The sequence below is a fragment of the Dicentrarchus labrax genome, unplaced genomic scaffold (assembly GCF_905237075.1).
Source record: "Dicentrarchus labrax unplaced genomic scaffold, dlabrax2021, whole genome shotgun sequence".
NCBI lineage: Eukaryota > Metazoa > Chordata > Actinopteri > Moronidae > Dicentrarchus > Dicentrarchus labrax.
In genome coordinates, this window is record NW_026136712.1 from 6,186,757 (window position 1) to 6,208,640 (window position 21,884).

Below are 21,884 nucleotides of genomic sequence, written 5' to 3' on the forward strand. Positions count from 1 at the left end.
CCGTCGCAGGCCCTCAACCACCTCCCCCTGTTATCCTCTCTGTCTGTTTGGATTGCTCTCCTTCCGTTTGTCTAATTGCTTTACAAAGGAGAAGGAAAGAGAAACACTTGGAGTCTGTTACAAAATCTGTTCCAGACCGGATCATCTGCACATCACAACAATAATAAAAGTCTGGTTTTACAGCCTGCTGGGGTTTTTTTTAGAAGAGTTTGTGTATCCCCCACTTGATAATTTATACTTTTATTTATTAAAATGAAATCATTATGTTACATTTCAACTGATCAGGAAACTGTGGGTTGTACAATGACATGACGTGCATACTTAAAGCTGCTATATTTTTAGAACAACAATGTATCAAATAACAATGTGGAAACAATCTGACAGTGTGACAGGGGTCACCGGTAGTGGTGAACCTACAGAGAATTATCCCCTCAATCTGCAGCCGCTCCCAGCATTATGGAGTTTAATAACAAGTTTCCATTGTTTTGGTTCACTCTCTCCACTTTCGTAGTCCTGTTTTTGGCAACAGCAGGCAATATAAAAGAAACACCCTTCCCAGCGCCAAACAGAAGACAGATAAGGTTAGGATTAGCTGTAACACGAGTTGATGGACAGAGCTAAAGAAAAGTGAATGTTGGACTAACATTAATAGTTGGACACAAACACAACACATTAGGAATACTAATGTTTCTTCATAGTTGGTGAATGTTACACCGTTACACCATATCAACTTAAAAGGTGATGACACATCAATGTTATGCTTACCACCTGTTTCTGCTGCCCCCCAGTGGCCAATAAATAAATAAGTAAGAAATGTTTCATTTGCAAAGAATGCTAAAAGACCGGTGTAAAGAACAGTGCTGCCTGTAGGGGGCGCTTACCACAGATTTTAGACTCTTAAAGGTCAAACATGCTTCTTGAAAAATGTGAAGAAGCTTTCACAGGACACAATATGGTCATCACACTAAAAATTACACTGCATTATCAGCGGTTTCGAAAACCGACTGATATTCGGTATTGCGGTTTGGGTTCCAAGCAGCAAAAAAATCTGATATTGCAGGTTTACATTCCTGAATCTTGGGAAAAGGCTGCATTAATTGCTTTAGGTGACAGTTCTCTGTGGCTTAATTACTTTTTATATTACACATACAGCCATTTGATCGATTGTTAATGTAACAACATTGATGGGTGCAGCTTTACAAACGCAGCTATGGTTCTATGAATTCTGCTTAGCTAGCGTTAAAGCTGCATATCCCATCAACCATGCATATATCAACAAAGTTACCTATGACCTATACATTATTTGATGCTGACAAATTTGTATGTTATAGTGAAAAATTTGATACCCAGAGTGAAATTTGAATCCCCTCTGCCTGTGACTTTTTGGATCCAGGTCACCGGACTGCTAGCCTCATCTCAGTAGCCACAACCAGCTACTAGGTGCCATTCCCACCACAAGTGTCCCCAACATATTTAAAAATGGTTGCAGATTGCAGTGAAGGAAAGCTATATTTGCTGTATGTCTGTGCATGACTGTCTGTGCACGTGCAGTGTGGGTCCTCTTGTGTTTGTGCATGAGAAATATCCCAGATGCTGGTATGTAATATCTGAGTCAGTAGCATGTTTTTGCCAATTTTGCAGTGAGTGATTCATCCGCAGGGAGCATTCTGTCAGTCTGTTGATTGTCATCTGTCTGTCTGTCCATCAGTCATCCATCCATCTGTCTGTGTCGCCGAAAGAACAGGATGCCGCGTTTTTGCTGAGCTGGTGTTGGGTGGAAGTCAAACACTGAAAAAACACACACACACACACACACACCTGCGCTCGATAACAGTACAGTAACACTGATAAGCTTATTTTATGGCGTCTGGTGTGGTTGCTCGTATGTCTCTCAGCCCATTTTATTTACCGAATCATCATTAATTTAGTAGTAATTTAGCTGTTTGAAACTAAAACCAACCTCAATCCGGGCCTGCTGAGTGCACAATAAGCACTTCCTGAGGTTGAGCCGGCCTTGCAATGTAGGGTAAGATCTGAGGGCTGAATGTTTAAACTGTCATCAGGAAGACTGCTGAATGTACAGACTCCATAATGTGGGTTATAGGTGCTGTCATGTAGCCTGCAGAAATACACATGGCAACTTATTTGTGGAGGTGACAAGGGTTACTTAAAGGTCCAGTGTGTAACATTTAGGAGGATCTATTGGCAGAAATGGAATATGATATTCATATATTCGTTTCATATATTCGTTTCTACAGTAGCCCAGAACAAACAAACCAAACACTGGCTCTAGATAGGATCTTTAGTGAGTTTTGCAGCTACCGCAGTCTCAGTGTTCAGTTAGTTACAATCTGCAACTTCACAGCTAGATGCCATTAAATCCTACACACTGGGCCTTTAATATTGCTGCATAAAACTTTGCACAAGACTTGGGATGCAACAAGTATTTGAGAGATTGGCACTAAACTCATATTCCTAGCAGCCACCCTATTTCCCTACAGTGGTCAAAATAAACCCTTGAGTATGCACAATGTTGAGTCATTACAACAAGAATGATGATGATGTATGTCAATTGCTGTGAAAGCTTCTACACAAAGATTTGTGTAACGTTTCAGCTAGGTTAGTGCCCCCACGGCTGCTGACTGTATTGGATTCGAGTTGCTGAAGTTCTTTGCACCTCCTTTCTCCATTGTCTCTCTCATGTTGTGTCTGCTCCTTGTTTCACCTGTTTGGCCACTCCCCTTGGCCACCTATTGGTCAGTTTTGGCTCAGCTCTTATGTCCAATTAGTCAGTAGCATTGTCTATCAAAAGTTAGACCAGGTGCAGGTTATTAAGGTAATTAGGCAGTGTCAGTGTCAGGCAGGAAGTCAATTTAAAGCATAAAAACTCTTAAGAACAACTTAAAAGCATGCATTAAATGCATTAAAATGATGATATCAATCATAAAACCAAGCATGAAAGCACAATATAAAATTGGCAATAAATGTATATAAACCATGCAATAAATGAGCACAATTTAAAACACAACATACAAAGTTGGAACCAATATTGCCACCCTAAGCCAGAGGCAGTTTAAAGGACTGTGGGTCAGCCAAGAAAGAGAGGTTCGTTCCTTAAATCCAAATGGATCTAACAGTGTAGAGTATCAGATGGTGGACTTTTCATTTGTCTGGGCTGGATAGGTTAATAACAATATGTTTCTCCTCCTTGTCTCTGTGCTGCTTCATAACGGAGGCAAATAGTTTGCAGCGTTTCTGTGAAAGGCTGCTGTTAAGAAACCATTAACAAATGTCAGGCTTTCAAATGGTGGTACTTCATTTTCTTTTCAGAAGACAGTGAAATTGGCATTAATCTCAGAGTGGAACAAGCTGTTAATTAAGTGCAGAACTGAGTTTTTTTCTTCTTTTCTTTTCTAAAGGAAGGAACTCTGCCCACTGCCACACACTCACACTTCACATAATCACTAATTGCAAATTCTGTTCTGCTGAATTTCCCTGCAAATGTAATTCACTTCCAAGAAACAGTGACTTCGGCCGACAGGATAAAAATGAAGTGCAGGGGAAAATGGATTGTTATGTGAGTTAGAGTTAAACACTGTGGTAATGGAAGAAGTTAAACACAGATCAGTTGTAATTTAGCTTTACGCACGCTGACAATTAACAAAGAAAAACACTTGCTGGGGATGATAAGCTGTGTGTGCCACATAAAGTTGACTGTGATTAATTTCCTCTGTGTTCAGTCAGTATAGGAAGAACAGCACGGCTTGTGTGTGTTTGTTTATGCCTGCCTTCGTGTGCTACATGTGTTGGTGGGAAATGGAAAGCGAAGACGGGTAAATTTCCACAGCGGTGGACCAGACCACCCCATCACATTGCCATCTATCTTCAGAGGCACAGATATGGCTGTTGACGCGGTGATGGCTGTGGGGGTAACATCTCTTTATAGACCTACTTCATTTCCAGGCACAGAACTGAGTTGGAAAATTTTCACATTAGGCTGCTCACGTCACACGCTTGTGTTCATCCCATCCTTTTGTTAATTAGTTTTGATGTCTGAAGGTCCTCTGTGTGGTAACATGTTAACCTTATTAAATCTGACACATAATCACCAAACGCATTGCGCACACTTTCTGAGTACTGTGCATTGCCTAAAATAAAGACTGCGTTTCCCATGAAACTCTCAACTTCCCGTCACCAATCACCCACCCCACCTCCACAGTATTCCTCGATGTGCGTCTCTTTCAAATGCAAGAGGAAAGATGTGAGCTTTTAAAAATAGCACGCAAGCTGCTGACTGGAAAAAAAAAAAAAGCTTGGGCAGCCTCCTCGTGGTAATGATGAACTGAAAATGGGAGAACATTAGCGTGAACTGCAATATAACCAGCGCTTAATCTGTACATTTAGGAGGTCAGGGAACAGAAATAGGCTACTGTTCTGATGGGTAAGGGGGGAAAGGAAAAAGTCACAGTGCCTGGAACACATTGGACAACGCCTCGGTGCTAGCTGTCATCACAAACAAAGTATTAATTATTTACATTTATTAATCAGAGCATTGACAATAATCACTCAAAATCAGCAGGAGGAGGCATGTAGAAACAGCTGTTTACGGTGTGCAGCACTCTCTCTCGTTGACTGTCCCTTCACTTCCCTGTCATTTCCCGTCTGTCTGTTGATTCATGCTACAGTGGGAGGAAAATGGACTTAGGGCCAAAAGCTTTATTTACAAGCATGAAAAACAAGCAGGCGAAGAAACCGAAAGTGATGTGTCCTGTCTGTCTATCAATCTCCTCCGCTCCAGTTCAGTACTATGGACAGCACTGCACCTGCAGTGGGGACCACCAGGATGGGAGAACAAGTAAATTATGAGAAACTTCACTGGGAAATAAAAGAATGACAGATATCAATAAATATTACATAGAATGTATTTATAGATTTTAATGCTGACAAAGAAGGTTCTTGATCCAATCACATCCATCACACACACAGCAAAACTAGCTGAATTTAGTTCCTGTTCACCTGATGGTTTAAATTCCTGTATTCACTGACCTATTGGCTTTGTTTTGGTCTCTTATAGCAGCTAAACGCTACATTATGTTCACCAGCTAATCGCTAGCTTTGTTGACAGTTTATTGTCTGCTGTGTGGTGTGCACTGGGTTTCTCAAAGCTTTTTATGCTTTTGCTGATGATGGAAAATATGCTGAGCAAATTTGCAGGCCTGAAAACCAAAATAATGAACTGGAAGTCTCTAAAAGGTGTAGCTGAGGGAAACTGCAGTCAGGTGATCATTCTCTGTGAGTTAGCAGCTATGGTGGACCCCTCTCATATTGCACATCTTACTCATTGCACCCTATAAAAGTATTGATCAGTGCAGCTTTAAATAGTCTTGATAACAGCTGTTAAAAGTTGGTATTTGCATACACATCAGTGCACAACGGTGACACTGCAGTTTTGATAGTGAAATGGAAATATGTGTATTACTTGTTTTTTCCATCATGTGGTCATTTTCCAAGAGCTATGATCAAGGCAGTGAAGTTTTCCACTGACTGCAGGAAGATAAATAATGCAGCAAGCCTGGAGGCGAAGGAGACTCAGACTACATCAGCGCAGGACCCATGGAAATGGAGCATGACGCAAATGACGCAGTGCGCATTTGTATCTTTTTTGTGCATATGTGTGTGCGGCCTGGGTAGAGAAAGGATTAAAGAAAGAGGGCTGAGTTCCAGCACAGCACACAGATTGAGTCACAAAGTCCCTCTCCAACGTGTGATGACTGTACAGTATGTGTGTGTGTGTGTGTATGAAAGCAAGCGAGGGATGGAGAGCTGCCACCACAAATCCTGAATCATCCCGCTTTGAAGTGAGAAAAAAGTGCTAAAATTAGGAAAAGAAAAAAATCTAAAATATCATATTTTTTTCCTTTTTAGGGAGATGAATCACATTTGGTGTGAAAATATGAAAAGCATCTCTTTTGAGCTGATGCTAGAGGGATTTCACAGGGATGTCCTGTTGATTTGAAACCTCGGGAGGGGGGACGAAAATAACAGCTTATTCTAATTCTTGTCTCTGAGGGTTGCTTCGACCTGATAGCCACTGATAGCCAGAAATGTTTTATCTCAGGATAAACCCCTTGAGATGTATCATGTCGCCTTCAAGGGGGTCCCAAAATATACAGATACGTAGATAGTTGTGCCTCATTACTGTCTGCTGCTCTAGTGGCCCAGTATCCTCTGTGGAATCTTTAAAAGTGGTGAATATTACACTTCTGATTTTAATTTTGAGTCCTTCGAAGCTTTGGTGGCACTCTTCTCTTCCAGCTATGATGGCTATCACTGCTGACCCATTTTAATTCACCCACTCCCCATCCGCTGTGTTTATTTGTATGTGTTTATTGTGAGTGTGTATGCGTGAGAGAGAGTGATGAGCATCCTCGATTCAGACTACATTTTCGGCGCCAGGAAACTTCACACATTGACGTCTTTGCTCAACAGATTGAGGCTGCTACACAGAGGAAGCGCTCACAGTGTGATGCCGCGCATTGATGCCAAGTTGTCACTCACAAATGTGTGCGTGTGTGTGTGTGCGCCACTCCTCAGAGTCAGTATGTTAATCCTTACATGGCATTCCCTCCATTCCCCTGGTGTTTTTGTTTTATTTAAGCCACAGATTGACGCTGTGTGTCGTCACCGAGCAGTGGGAAACCTGGTTTGTCCTGGAGCCACGGCACATGCTGAGTATGTATGGATTATATGCTAGATTTAAGAAAAGGCTATGATTAAAGACAGACGGTTTTGAAGTACCTGTGCCCTAATATTAATAGTTATATTATTTTATCTAAACTACAATGATCAACTCCCAGATTAGTTTGTTATGCAGGTTTCAGAGCTAGACCTCTGTCAGCCAGTTACTTCACAGTGAAATCACTGTCCATGAGGTTTTGACAGGTCTTTTATTTATCCCGTGTGTGTTGTAAGCTGTGTGAATTCCTCATTTGTGCCTCAATTATTCAGTGTAAGTAATCTAAAAAAGAAAACAAAGTGTGAAATACGTCATGTGTCTGATGTAGTGCCTATAAATACACTACATTTTTGAAAGCATTTCTCGCCACAAATTTCTAGACAGATGTTTTCAAATATACAGTAAATATCTGACAACACTCCTCTACATATACCTAATTTCTGTACACGCTGGATGTGTGTATCAACCTTTTCTTCAGAAGAAGCGTTTTCCATACTGTATAGAGTTATTTCATCAACTTATTTTGTTTTTTACGAACATATTACCGACACGGTTGCAGCTCATTTATGATCAATATAGTAATAATGCATTGTGGCTGTATTTGTATTACATGTATTAATTACTGCACTACAGTATGTCTCATCACAATTTAGCATTTTACAATGTACAACATTAAACTGCAGGAAGTTTCATTTTTTTCACTTTTTGTCATATTTGCTGAAACTTTCACTATATCCAGACAGTACTACATGATTGAAATGATGATGAAAAAAAGCGAGTTCCTCTGGCTCCTCCTAGTGCTTCTTATGGCATTCGTAAGAATACACTTGGCCTGGACAAAAAAAAACAATCACAGCCAATAAAGAGAAAGACACTGGTTGGTGGCTTGAAGAGAGTTGACTGTCTCATTCCCAGAATCAGTATATATTGACAACTCAGGAATGACACTCAACAATCAACTATCTGACAAAAAGTAATTTTTACTAAAGTTACCTGCTGCAGCTTTAAGTTGGTGGACACACAACATAGATCAACAAAAGAAGGGTAAAAATTGAAGCAGCAAAGGACGAGATATCTTGACGTTTAGTCCCTTGGAATGGGTCAGGCTCCAAAAACACAGGATCCTGCATTCCTATGATGCAACTAATTGGCCCTCCCTGCCTGGTAAATGCCCACATCTTTCAAATTCCACATCTCAAGTTCCTAACGCTGAGTTTTTGTAAAAAAAAAAATCCAATATAGTGGTGTCAATATCTTTATACATTAGTTTCAGGTCATTTTCAATCAAAAGCCTAAAGGCATCATCTACGGCAGCCGTAATAGAGTTGGAATGTAATACAGACATATTTTATGGGACATCTGGTGACATTGTCGTGTCATTTCCTATTGTATCACCAGTCAACCTTGCTCAGTGTGTTATTTTTTTGTCATATGGGTCATCCTGTTTTGTCATTTCGGTATGAGGACGTGTTTCTATTAGATGTATGCCACTTCTGTACAGGGTTGTCTAGAAACAAACAACTGGAAAATTATTATACTATAAATTAAAAAAAGATTCACTTATTTGTAAATTGGGTATACTGATCCGTTTAAGCTGCATTAATCAGATCAGTATTATCAATAATAATGGATCAAAGGACCATTTATTATCTGCTCCAAATAGCTTTACAAAAAACAGCATTAAACAATAAGAGAATGAGTGATCTGCAAAACAGTAAAAACATACAAAAAGAGGCCAAAAAGAAGAGCTTAAGATCAAGTCAAAATATTAAATCAGGTAAGCAAGAATATTACAATACCAGGACCCATTTATAAAATCAACTTACGATCAAATCTTGATCGTAAATAAGACTTATGAAAAAACAAAACAAAAAACACATAAAAACTTAACTTGGAAATGATCATATCTCTAAGTCTAGACTTAACATAAGTGATTTTCCAGCTGGTTATACAGGGGTATTACAGTTTGGGAAATCTATCTATCTATCTATCTATCTATCTATCTATCTATCTATCTATCTATCTATCTATCTATCTATCTATCTATCTATCTATCTATCTTTTATGAATCAAACATAATCACAATTTCAGAAATAATCTAAAGACTAATTTCAACACTAAATCTAACAATAAGAAGGCCCTTAGAATACAAAATATAAATACAGGCATTATATAAAACCCAAGGTTAACAAACCATGGTGGACAATATGAACATAAAGAAACAAAGATTCTGTTTTTAACATAATAACATTATGATTTATGTAATTACATTTACAAGAAAGGTGTCTGTTTGCCTCTGATAAACTGTGACCAACATCTTGTGAAAGATCATCACCCAAATAGTAATTCAATCAAATGTGTTCTGACTGGGATTTAATCCGGCACAATATGCAGCGCAGAACAGGTCCTTAATTGTGCAATACAATATGTAGCCAGCCGACGCATTATAAAAACCAATTTTGTCTCTCGAGCTAGTGGATGAAGTATGAAGATGGCCATGAGGTCAGTGTGACGTGTGATTGTGTTGTCTCATGTCTGCAGTCCGTGCTGACGTAAGGTCCCTCTTCCCAAGCAAAACAAAGTCTACAGGAGCTCCAGTCAAGTGGATGGCTGAGTTGAAACTGTAATTAAACTGTAGTGTTGTTCAGTCTGACATTTCAATCACTCACCTCAGCACCAACAGCACTTTTCTCAAGTGTTGTGAAGTTATTTTAGACATCTCTAGCAGGGGAAAAGGTAATCTTATGTAATTGGAACAGTGTAAAATTGTTCCTCTTGTAAGACAGTTGTATCAGTTTGGTATATGTGCTATACTTAAAATATAATATGCATCATCTTCCACTTTTCAATAGTTGCAATGTGTATTTCTTGCTTTTCTAGGACCATTTTGTTCTTTGATGTATTGTCTTGGACCTGAAACTGGTGAATTATAGACATTGTGCAGATGTTCTTTGTACAGCACCTGTGATGATGGCAGAAAATATCTCTGCTCATACAGTTGTCATGAACAGGGAAATTAGCTATAAAGACCAAAGTAGTTTTTGGCACCAGGCTGTAAACTTTGTTGGGAACTTTAACATGGGGGCTTATGTAGATTGACTAGAGTGGCCGTTCATGCAGAGGATCAGAAGATTTTCACTAAAATGCCCAGATCACATGAGCATGTGCCTCCTGGACTTCATGCTGTACTGTAGCCACTGGGGAATGTTTAATATCACTGTATTTCATCAATTTCCCTCCTGTACCACCTTGGTTGTGTAACCCACTTATCTCTTGATTACTAGAAGAGCCTTATCTATAAAGAATTAAGCCTGGAGACTATAATTACAGGGACTGTCAGAGCCATGAAGCCACAAAGGTCACAAGTCATTTCTGTGCGGTTTATCATTGTGCCTCACGCACAATAGATAAAGTAAAACTGAAAAGAACAGAACAAAGATATGGGAAGAAGCATTGATTTCTAGGAAAATGTCATAGTTTGAAGACAGTTTTCAGAACATGTGGAACATAACTATCAGGACATTCAGGGTTTTAATTGAATTATTTTCTTCTTTTATGTCTTTTCCTCAATAAATAGTGGAATATATTTTAAAAAGATAATTTTTTCTTTGCACAAAATTAATACTTGTGGCACTTAGAACCTCGCCAATTTCGGTCCCCACAACAGTCTTAACATTCAGCCACAAACATTACTGTGAAACCAGCCTCAAAGTGTGGTGTATGACTTGGAACATCAAAAACAGAAAATCATGCAAATTATAATGACATTGCTCACCAGTCACGCATTTTCATTTGCTGTAACTTTGGGAATTTATATTAAATACCAAAATTGTGGTGAAAATTGCATCGTTTCTCCATTGTGTTTGGAAGGGAAGGGTGAAGCGAGTGAGTGGCAATCTGAAACTACACCCAATGTCACTGCACTGGACCTTTAATGTTGTTTTACCAGCTTGATACTTAAGGACATCAACTCATTTATATGATTTTTAACTGATGACATGTATCGACACTCGGCTATTGAAAATTTTGTTTTTTATAGAGATTTTAGACTTATATCCAGTGATATGCTGCCCATTGGTGTGTTAAGAGTAATTTGGCTGTAGGGCAGATCTCGTACAGACTGAAATATCTCAGTAACTGTTGGATGGATTGCCATATTTGGTACAGATATCCATGGTGCTCAGACTCCTAAAGACTTTGCTGAGGTTTAGTAGTGTAGTACTTTTACATGTTGGGTAAATAGGGACATAAGAAAAAAATGTATTTGAAAGAAATAAAATGGTTGAATGTGCGATTGTAATTTGTACACATGGTACAGGTAAATGTCTGGTCGAAATCTAATAAGACAATTGAATATTCTAAACAAATAAATAAAAAGGTAATTGGGACAGACTAGAGCAGACTGCCCTACTCATCCATGAAACTATAACAAGCTTGATCCAGTTTACCAAAAAGAATGAAGGCAAATCAGTGTTCTGATGTACAATGCAGATACAGAAACCTATTCACAAGACTGTTAACTGCTGCCAAAGTTACCCCTGCTGACTTGAGGAGGGTGGTGCTTAAGCAGTGAATTTATCTGTTTTTGCATTTGTACTTAATTTAAATATAGGCATTTCTAGAAATGTGTTGTCTTGTTGACATAAAAGAGTATTTTGAGTTCATCACTATCTAAAAACCGTTTGATTCTGGGCTGCAAATGTCCAAAAGGGATGAAAACTTTTTGTAGGCACTGTAGATTAGCCTGATACAAACTTCCCTTCTCTACTTCAATGTTCTTGCTGCAGCCTCTTCCTGCCAAATTGTTGACATTAAAGGGAACTCTCAGATGTAATGTAGCCTATTAATGTCTCACTGGCACACAGCCTTGAATCAGCTCTATCAGGCTGCAGTCGCGTCTGGCTCAGATGATGGTTTGCCTGCATAAACAAATGAATGATGGTCTTCAGCCATCAGACTCTTAACAAGCATGGTGGTATACAGGAGGTGGTTCAGTTCAGCAGAGACCTGGAGCGTGGGTGGAGCTGAGGCGAGCTGAATGAAGCCTGGTTTCTGAAAACAGCCACCTATGATGGCACCCACCTGTCACTCAAAGCAGCCATGCTTTTAATTATGCACAACTTATTTAGCCCAAAACTGTTTGTATCAGGTTGTATATGTTTATATCTGCTGTAATGTTGGGGATTTTAATATGGGGCCTTATGGACACTGACTCACTTCTGTTGCCAGCCTCAAGTGGCCATTATAGCTTTATAGCAGCCACGGAGGTTTCCGCATTTCAGTAGCATTGTTTCCTTCAACGTATCTTTATACAAATTATGAAGTATGACATTGGAAGACGGTGATGGAAACTGCAAACTAAAAAAAACGTATGTAGCGAACATTTAACTCACACAACTTCCTCACATTAAGACATGAGGAAGCATTGTTTTTTACCGTTTGAGGTTCAGTTGGCACTGTTTAATGACGCCATCTTGTTACGCCCACTTCTTTTGATTTTCTGATTGGAGAACTGGCGCCACCTACTGTTCATCTCGATGAACTGAATGCTAGTATATGCATAACGTTAGTGGTCAACGTGGCATTTTTTTTTTTGCCAATTTACTTGAAAGTTGGTTAAAATTTGCAATATATTAGGATGTAAACATGGCTAATACTTTTATTACAGAAGTTAAACGAGCAAGTTTTTTCATGTTGGAAAATAAAGGGAAATTATTTTGTGTGGTTGCTGATCAGGACAAATAGTCTCGTTTGAAAGTTTGTGTGTAACGGACAGGGAGAATGACTATGTTAACTTTTACATGTTGTGTACTGTATATTACCACTTTGCTTTGCACTCTTGAACTAATTTCTCAGCATGTTCTCATCTCATTGCTCTACTCCTACCTCTCTGTTTCTCTCTCTGTTTCTTTAATTTGTCTCTTTATGAGCTAGACCTCAGATGGCCTCTCTTTTTAAAGACACATGGCAAGTTTTGCATGAGACAAAAGAGTCCTTGATCCAGTCCGATGCTTCCAGTAGAGTTCAGACCATGTTGTCTTTGAGCAGCGACTGCTGTTCTGCTCCAACCTTTTGGTCTTACACACACATAGGCCTATCTATCCAATCACTTTCCTTGTGGGCGGGATTATGATCCTGCAAATGAATCCTTCCTACGCCAACCTTGCTCTCACAAAGGACTCCAGGGTATGCAATAACTCCTGTCATGTTTGCTTTTGTTGCCTCTTCTGCACCCACTCACCTGCTGCAAAGTGCACAGAGAAAATTGCCAGAAAGAATATGGACGAACTTACGAAGCTGTAAATGCAATTGCATAATTGGTTTGTTCACTGTCTGCATCCAGATTGCCAGGACAAAATGACACTAGAGACACTGTTGTCTGTGTCTCCAACTATGAAAGGTTTATAAGCTGGGAGGGGAGAGGAAGACTCATTACCTCTCATCTCTGCTCATGAGTGTACATAGTGGCTGTGAATACAAATACTGTGTGTGTGTTTAATGGGATGTGAGTGGTAATATAATTGATTATTGCCATATGGTATACACAGAAAAAATGCTTGCAAGGTGTGTGTGTGTGTGTGTGTGTGTGTGTGTGTGTGTGTGTGTGTGTGTGTGTCGAGCTGTGAGAAGTTGAACACTGTGGGAAGGTCACAGGAGACAGAGGATGTTGGGAGGGAGCATTCTGTGCCTGGGTGAGCTGGTTTATGCAGATAAAGACTATGACCTTTAATCGGCATGTAAAGCCATTCACACGCACACACACATAATATGATCACTTCATTTCAACTTTGCTCAAAACATATTTTTAACAAGATTTTATGTCTTTTCATATCAAAGTGTGGCCATAAGCAAATAAAACAGTTAGGCACTGTAAGAAAATTATCAGGATGGGATATGGGCTTAAACTGAAATGTCTCCAGGACAGAACCGGAAAGGGGTGGACCAACGGAGGCTAGCTGATTTACAGCCAGCTCGATGGGACCCAGTTGATTCAGACAGGGGGACAGGAGAAGCATGAAAAGGGGGAAGTTAATTTGTAAGTAGCTGTTAGCATTACACATCATCCATTGTGTCGATAGGTCTGCGAGTATTGGTTTTTGTGAAGTTATTCTGGGTTTTGAACAACAAGACTTGTTTGATGTTACACTGTTCCTTTTCCGTTATAATTTAACAAGCAGCTGTTAAAATGCATATGTCAATTAGTCGACTATTGGCGTTATCTTACAACTACTCGTAGACTAGGAAAATCATTAGTCGGGGGCCGCCCTCCTTAACTCATCCCTGATTTTAAGTTTAATACATACATTTTTTAAGTAGAATTAGCAGTTACCAAATGTATGCAAAACATCACAAATGGCGGATAGTGTTTACTGAGCATAGAGCAACTAAATAAAGAGTTATTACTACTGACACTGAATAAGCGAGTGGGGCACTGTAATATGTTTTGGTCCATGGCGCACACAAAAGCTATTTTGTGGATTTAACCATTCAGTGTTTATTTTTTTTTCTTATTGTTTCTTTTTACAGAAAATCATGCAAAAAAAAAAATATTGAACATAGTCCAACAATATAAATCTGTAAGAAAAATATCATACAGTCCCTTACTAGGAACAAGAAGTCTCAAAAGTCCACAGTAAGCTGGTAAATCTACATTATGCACATACTAAAAAAATAAATTCAGGCATAGACACATTTCAGCATCCCAGTGTGAAGTGGTCCAGTGATTCAGCACATTGTGCCGCCTTCTCTGGGCAGGTATGATGTCATAAATGACCCTAGATAAAGATACAAACACACAAATACAGTATGTTTCCCAAGCCTGCTATGTCACTGATAAGGAGACTGTTGGTGGCTGCATTACAGACACACTTCCACTTACAGTAGCTTCTGTTTGATTTACTTATGCAACACAGTACACTGCAAGTCTTAGATGAGCAGTACTGTAGTCTTGAATCTAGTCTAGGTCTACCTTTCCCCAGTTAAATAACTGAAGCTGTGGCAATGACATAAGTGCTGAGGAGATGTGACAAAGTCAGAGAAAAGGGAATTTCGCAGTGACACTTCTTTTATTTTTTTTAGGTCAATGACTGTCACATGCAGGGTAGGCCCTTCGAATACAGCGAAAACATCTTTGATGACAAAACTACGATTACGACAAAGTTTAAAGAAAAACTGTGAAATTAATAATTTTCTTCTTGTCTTGAGCATGACGGGATAAATGAGCCATGGCACTGGCTTTTGTCAAAGCAATGACACATTATTAGACATCATACCATATTCATTAGTATTACTCCTCAAAGAAACTCATGTGCTTCTCTCCTATAAACACATGGCGGTAGCAACTGCAGATGTTAAATGCATCAAAGCTAATATTAAAGATGAAATCTGCACATTTGTGCATGTGTGCCCCCCCGTTGGAGCCAGAAGAGATTGAAATCCTGTTTTAACAGCAGCTTGTTTATTTGAACCACATGAAGACCTTGACAGAGCCACCAAAGTGTGAACCCCCTTGGCTTGTGCTGCTGATTTTCATGGGTTAAAAGTGTTAACATGGTGAGAAACATGTCGCCCCAAGTGTGATGGCTGTCTATTTGAAAGCTGTTAAGTGGCGCTCCCAACAGGATGTTACCAAATCTACCCTGCTGTCAGCTCACCAAAGAAACACAAAATTTGTATCAAATGCACCATTCTGCGTATAATGTGTCTTAATAGTTGACTTTTAAACGTCAAGGGTTGGTTTGTGGAACAAAACAACAACAGAGAGACAAATGGTATTTCCAGCTTTACAGAGCCTTTACAGAGACTGAAATTCTGAAAATGCTGAAGCGAAAGACCTCCTTTAACCCAGAATGGGCAAAAGAACACAGGTTTGTGACAAAAAGTAGAAAGGATGAGTTTGATTTTTTTGTAATCAACTCAACCAGCCTCTGTGAAGCAACCTTGAGGACTCACAGTCACAGATGGACTCGGATACTCATATATACAGGCAAAGCCTATACATCTGAAACAGAAGGTGCTGTATTTTATTTACCCTTTATCTGTCCAGATAAAAACATTAAGAACAGTTTCTGTATGTTGTTTATTAGACCTATGTAATCTGAATTGGAAGGGCACGTTGTCATGAGCTGTATCTTGTATATTTATTATTAGCTATGTGGTATGTGTATGCACCTTTATGTAATCTGGTGGAAAAACATTAAAATTTAAAACCGGATCATACCAAACAAATAGCTGCTTGTGTGTCCCCGTGTATGTAAAGTGTGCTCCTTTTTGATGTGAAGGAAATGGCCACCCTAATCAACTGGCCTTTAAAATTAAGTCAAATTAATAATAATTGTAACACACATCAAATACAATACACCTCTGTCATGCTGTCCCTATGTTGTTTCTCTGTTTCCACAGTACACAGATGACATCAGTTTGGATTTGAATCCATACAAATAATACAGGTTATGACTCATCTAGGCATTTATTCCAACCAAGCAAGGCCGGCATCAAGGAAATGACATCAGGTATTATAGTAACATACAGGTAAATGGAATTAAATAATGTCCATGACATACTGTGCTTATTAATTAATGACCAAACATGCATGTTGTGCAATCTCCGAGTAGGAAGGAAGAATAATTTGTTTCTGGTGACGTCGATCTGTTTTTATAATAACATGGTGGATGTCATCTCATGCAGGTCTGCCTTGCTGATCAATGAGTAACATGCACTAAGGTAACCTGGTAATTGTCTGCTTTCTGTAGTAACCCAATTTCTTAAATGTCAGGTAAACAGAAGATCTGGTTTCCTTGATTCTAGTAAGAGTTTTGTGTCCAAAACAAATCCAAAGTCTCATTTAAACTGAAACTGAAATATGTATGTGTAAATAAGGTTATTTCCACTCTTTATATTTAAAACACATTCACGACGATGATGCAGATTCATGTAAGCTTTGCGCTATGTACTGTATTACCAATTATTTTCTTTGCCATTGTCGTGTTCATGTAAGTCTCATTGTTTCGCATGAATCAGATACAAAACACTAATATCACACATGTGATCCTTTGTTGCTGCAATCCTTGGTTGATCAGTTTAAAAGCTGAAGCTCGTGTTTTCCACTGAAGGATGAATTCTTTGAAAGTACAAGCCTCTTTTAATGTATTGGTTCCAGCCCCAGTTTGATTTACAGATATGTCTTACTCGATATTTCCACAGAAATTCTTCTGTAGCTTAAAGGGACCACTAGGGACTGTTCACACAACAACGGATGCTGGCGTCATAGACTAGGATGCACTTGATAAAATCATTCACCACATGTTACATGCTTGTCATGTTAATACTATGCCAATAGATGATGAGCACTTCTGTGAATTTAAGCTATCTAAGGCCAAACACAAACACACCCAGATGCTAGTCTGGGCTGGTGCCTGCCACATCACATACCCAGATAGCAACTCAAACATACATGGAATACAACAGTTTTACAACAGCTTATGACAGCAATGAAGTCTGAGGAGTGTCAGAACAAAGTAAGGGCTGAGATTCACCCAAATCCTCGAAAATATTCAGTTTTTTTCTGGATAATGTATCAATCAATAGGTGCCAAATTTATTTATTTCTCCCTGGGATGCCTGAACCCCATAACCCAAACCCTCTTCATCAACACATTGATAACCAAACCACCGCCAAAAAGGTTCAATAAATACCAAAGAAAATAATCAATCAGCACAAAAAAAATCTAAACCTGCACAGCCAGACTGCTACAGCTTTACAACAGGCACACACACGCCCACACACATCCTCAGATGCTTGAGGCGATTTAAACAAAAGAAAGAACAAGAGACAATAAAGTTGATCTACACACACACACACAGCTACCATTATGAACTCACTGACTACAGTTTGTTTGTGTCACTTCAATGGTCACTGTGCCTGTGTACTTTGTTTTACGTTTTAATTTCTCCAAATTTCTGGTTGCTAATGAAAAGTTACTACGGAGTATTAGGGCCAGACTAAGAGGATTTTTTTTTTTTTTTTTTTGGGGGGGGAGAATTACGAGAATAAAGTCATAATATTACGAGAATAAAGTCGTAATATTAGGTCTACGAGAATAAAGTCATAATATTATGAGAATAAAGTCATAATATTAGGTCTACGAGAATAAAGTCATAATATTACAAGAAAAAAGTCGTAATGTTACGAGAATAAAGTCGTAATAATACGAGAATAATGTAATAATAATACAAGAAAAAAAGTTGTTTTAATGAGAAAAAAGCTTTGATAGAGTTATCAAGATCCGACGTGACCAGCTCAACCAATCAGCTCCTCAGCCTGAGCCCAGCAGCCGCTGTTTGTCTCAGTCGTACCGTACGGTCAACAGGTAAGCTAACGTATTGATAATTTTGTCGTTAAACAGTTTTGCTGGCTGAGCCAACAGGCTGACAGTTCTCATAAAATTACGACTTTATTCTAGTAATGTTACGACTTTATTCTCGTAATTTCCCCAAAAAATTAATACTCATCGTCGTAAAAAGTTATTGTTTATCAGACAAAAGGTTCTCAAAAGTGATATGCTTTTTATCATGTACAAAATGAGGTGGGAAGTAATCACCCTGGATGCACACCTTTCCTGATACTGCTGCGAAAATATGTTCTGCTCTGAAAATGTCCTTGTTAAAAATGATTAAAGACGGCAAAAGAATTAGGACTAGGGTTCTGCTGAATTAGGGTACTGGCACCTTTTTTGGTCCAGTTCAGGCACTGGTCTTAACTATGCCAATTACTGGAAGTGTGGGTATTGGGATGGACCTTAAGAAAGTTAAATATGACAATGTACACAGGTTGAGCTTACAACATTGTAAAACTCATTGTTGTGCCACCCTGTTCAATCTTCCAATATTGTGTTTTGACCACATTAACGGTACCCTGTGGAGCTTTGGACTACCAGCAGTGCTATGGAGCGCTTTTTTAATGAGTTAGTACCTGTTTTGTTTGCAAGCATGTACACTTGTAACTGATTGACAGTTGGAGGCTTTAGAGTAGAAGGACTGTGCCCGTAAAGACAATGAGGAACAATACAGAATGAATAAAATTCAAAATGGGGCTTTGTAAAAAATTTGTGAGGAAGGAAAGATACATCTGATTGGCCTCCAGGATGCACATACACACGTGAGAAACTGAATACAAACATTGCTTATTTGTATTCTTTTAATATTCTCTTAATACTTTCATGTTTTTCTTGTGGCAGGCCTGCAATTAAATCATTTGGACTTTGACTTTATAAATGTATTGGGGCATTTCAGCCAAAATGTAGGGCACAAAGGCTAAAACTACCCAACAGTATACAAAGTATATAAAACAAATTAACACAACCTTAAACATCTACAGCAGTAAAATGCAACATACACATTACTGCAGCAGTAATATTAATCCAAAAACATCTTATATAAAGAAACATTGATAGGGTAAGTATATATAATATAATATAATAATACAAATATGCTATTATGGTTACATCATTTTACTTTACTAAGGTTTAAAATGCATAACTTTAGTACTTCTGCTTAAATAATGGTCCTGAGTACTTATCCCACCTCTGGTTAGCACACCCACAGCCTAATTGCAACTGTAATCTGTGTGTGTGTGTGTGTGTGTGTGTGTGTGTGTGACACGGATCAGTCTAATTGCGTTTGACCGACGACTTCCAGTTCTGCACCTCCGGAAAGTGTTTGGGAGGTGTCTGGTTTTGGGCTATTTTAATTGTCTTTAGCCTGACTCATAGCTGCTAATTAGCTAGAGCTAACTCTTGACTCTGCTGTGAAGATGCTTAAGTAACATTACATAAACAGCAACTTTTTATTTCTTTTTTGTGGCAGCAACACAACACACAGTAACTAGTATACTGCAATCTGAGTTTATCTGCACACTTTTTAAGTAACTATGCTACCACTCTCTTAATGTGACACCAAAGATGTTTACAATGTAAACTTTCTTAACCGTCTCTTCTTACAGATATATTTGTGGGAGTGGGAGAAATCTTGTGCTACTGTTGTCCTGGAAAATGTGAGTTGCCTGTCACATGTAGTTTTAAATGAGGAAATCTGCAACTTTATTTAAAGAAAGTTCAAACCAGGGCAAAGCCAAACTGGCCATGTGGGTAGTTCATTTGAGGAGGGCCATTAGGGGCATCCATGGCACTGGCTGTAGGTGTCACAATTGTGCAGAATACAAACATCATTGTGCACACGTTTTATTGGGACATTACTTCTGCAGAAAGGAGCTCCAATGTCCAGAGTTTGATTTCAAAACTTACTTTTATTTTGAATCTGTTTTTCTTCTTTATCATGTTACATTTATAGTAACACACTTTCTCTTTTACAGTAAGTTTATCATGTTTTTCTAATATGGTGTCAGTGTAAAGTTATTGCACAGAATGCAATTCTGCAGCCTTAAGGATTTTATTATCGTAGTCCTGTATCCTGTTACAGCTGTCTGTAACAGGTGGCACTGCACTTGTCAAACTACACCACTCTCTTTGGGATATTCATAACACAACCTGCATCAGCAACACCACAGCAACGACAGTACAGGACATTTCCTTTTTCATTTCATTACATTTTACTGGGTTGTATTACAAAAAAAATAAATAAAAGGGCTTTAAAATTTATTTTTGGGAAAGTAATAAACATGTTGACTTGAAACATTATTTCCTGCCATTTTATTTCTCAGAATCCAGCGTGATTCTCTGCAGCCCGTTCCATTTTAAAAGGTCACCATGCAAGAGAGTTCCTCATCTCTGGTGATGCAGAATCTCCTGCTCCACACAGGCCCAGGCATTCTTTGTGCTGCACTCGAAAAAGACAGATGGGGGAGAAAAAATGCTGACAAGATGTGTGTCAGTGGTGAATGCACATACACGGAGAGACTTGTTTGCAAAACAGAATAGTGATGTGTTGGCGTGAGACATTATCACAATGTTCCTTTCCTCTCACACATTCTCAAGTGCGCAGAAACATATTTTGAGTTGTGCCACACACTCGCTAAGTGACAGAACTTGAAAATGACTTTTAATTAAAATGTGCAAAATCACTGCATGATGATTTTGAGTTGCTTTCGGTTCATAAAAGCTAGAACTCTGACGGCAAGCTGCTTCTTCTTGTCATTGAATTCTGTGTTGTAACAGTAGCATTTTAACAAGGCATAATATCACAGATGTAGGTGTAACAGGTTCCCACGCGCCCTGGAAAATTATCTAATAGTTTTCCAGTCATGGAAACAAATGGAATTTTATTAAAATTACCAAATATCCTGGACATAATATACAATGCCATCACTGTACAGCCTACTCCCCTTTCTGCTTCTTATATCTTATATAATAGAATATCCAAGACTGACAACTCCAGTATTAGCCACCACCTTTTAATACCAAGCAGGCTTGGTATTAAAGACTATTTCTCTGGTATCTGGTGCCTTGCATCAGCTAAAAGATCATATGATGTGCAGTAGTTGCACAGAGAAGACAGAAACAGGCTTGTGGTCTGATTGCAAGGGTCAAATCACAGGCCTGACTGGAGTAGTGTTTCTGGGGAAAAGTGAGCATTTCGTTTTCTGTTTTTGGTCCCCATATTTATAAATGGTAGTCAGAAACAGCGTGTTTCCAAATTTGGGTTTTCTCATATCAAAACTAAAATCTGTTGGCCGCACTGACCCATTTAGCTCATGAAAACAACTTTATCAAGCTGAAATCTTTATATTGACAGGTTAAAGACATAAACTGTCACAAAAACATAAAGAATAAGCAGTGTGAAATAATATAATGGAAGGGGGAAGGGGAGAAAATAAATATATAGTGGGGACTGTAAAAGAAGACAAGGAGTTCCTGACAGATACATGCTTTGGAAGTACTCTCAGTAAGGGGGTATATATTTTTTAAGTATATGAACAAGAGGTTACTGTAAATATGGTCTGGCTCACACTGAAACCAGGCAGTAGTGGGTTATTGGAAAATAAAATCACAGATGTCAAATGGCTTATATTGCCTTACGAGAAATGTGCCATTTCCAAAACAGCTGCCATGTTTTTCCAGTTTGGGATTCAGAATTAAAGGCCGATGACAGCACAAAGAAAAGAATGGTGTATAAAGGCTTTATTTTGATGTCAG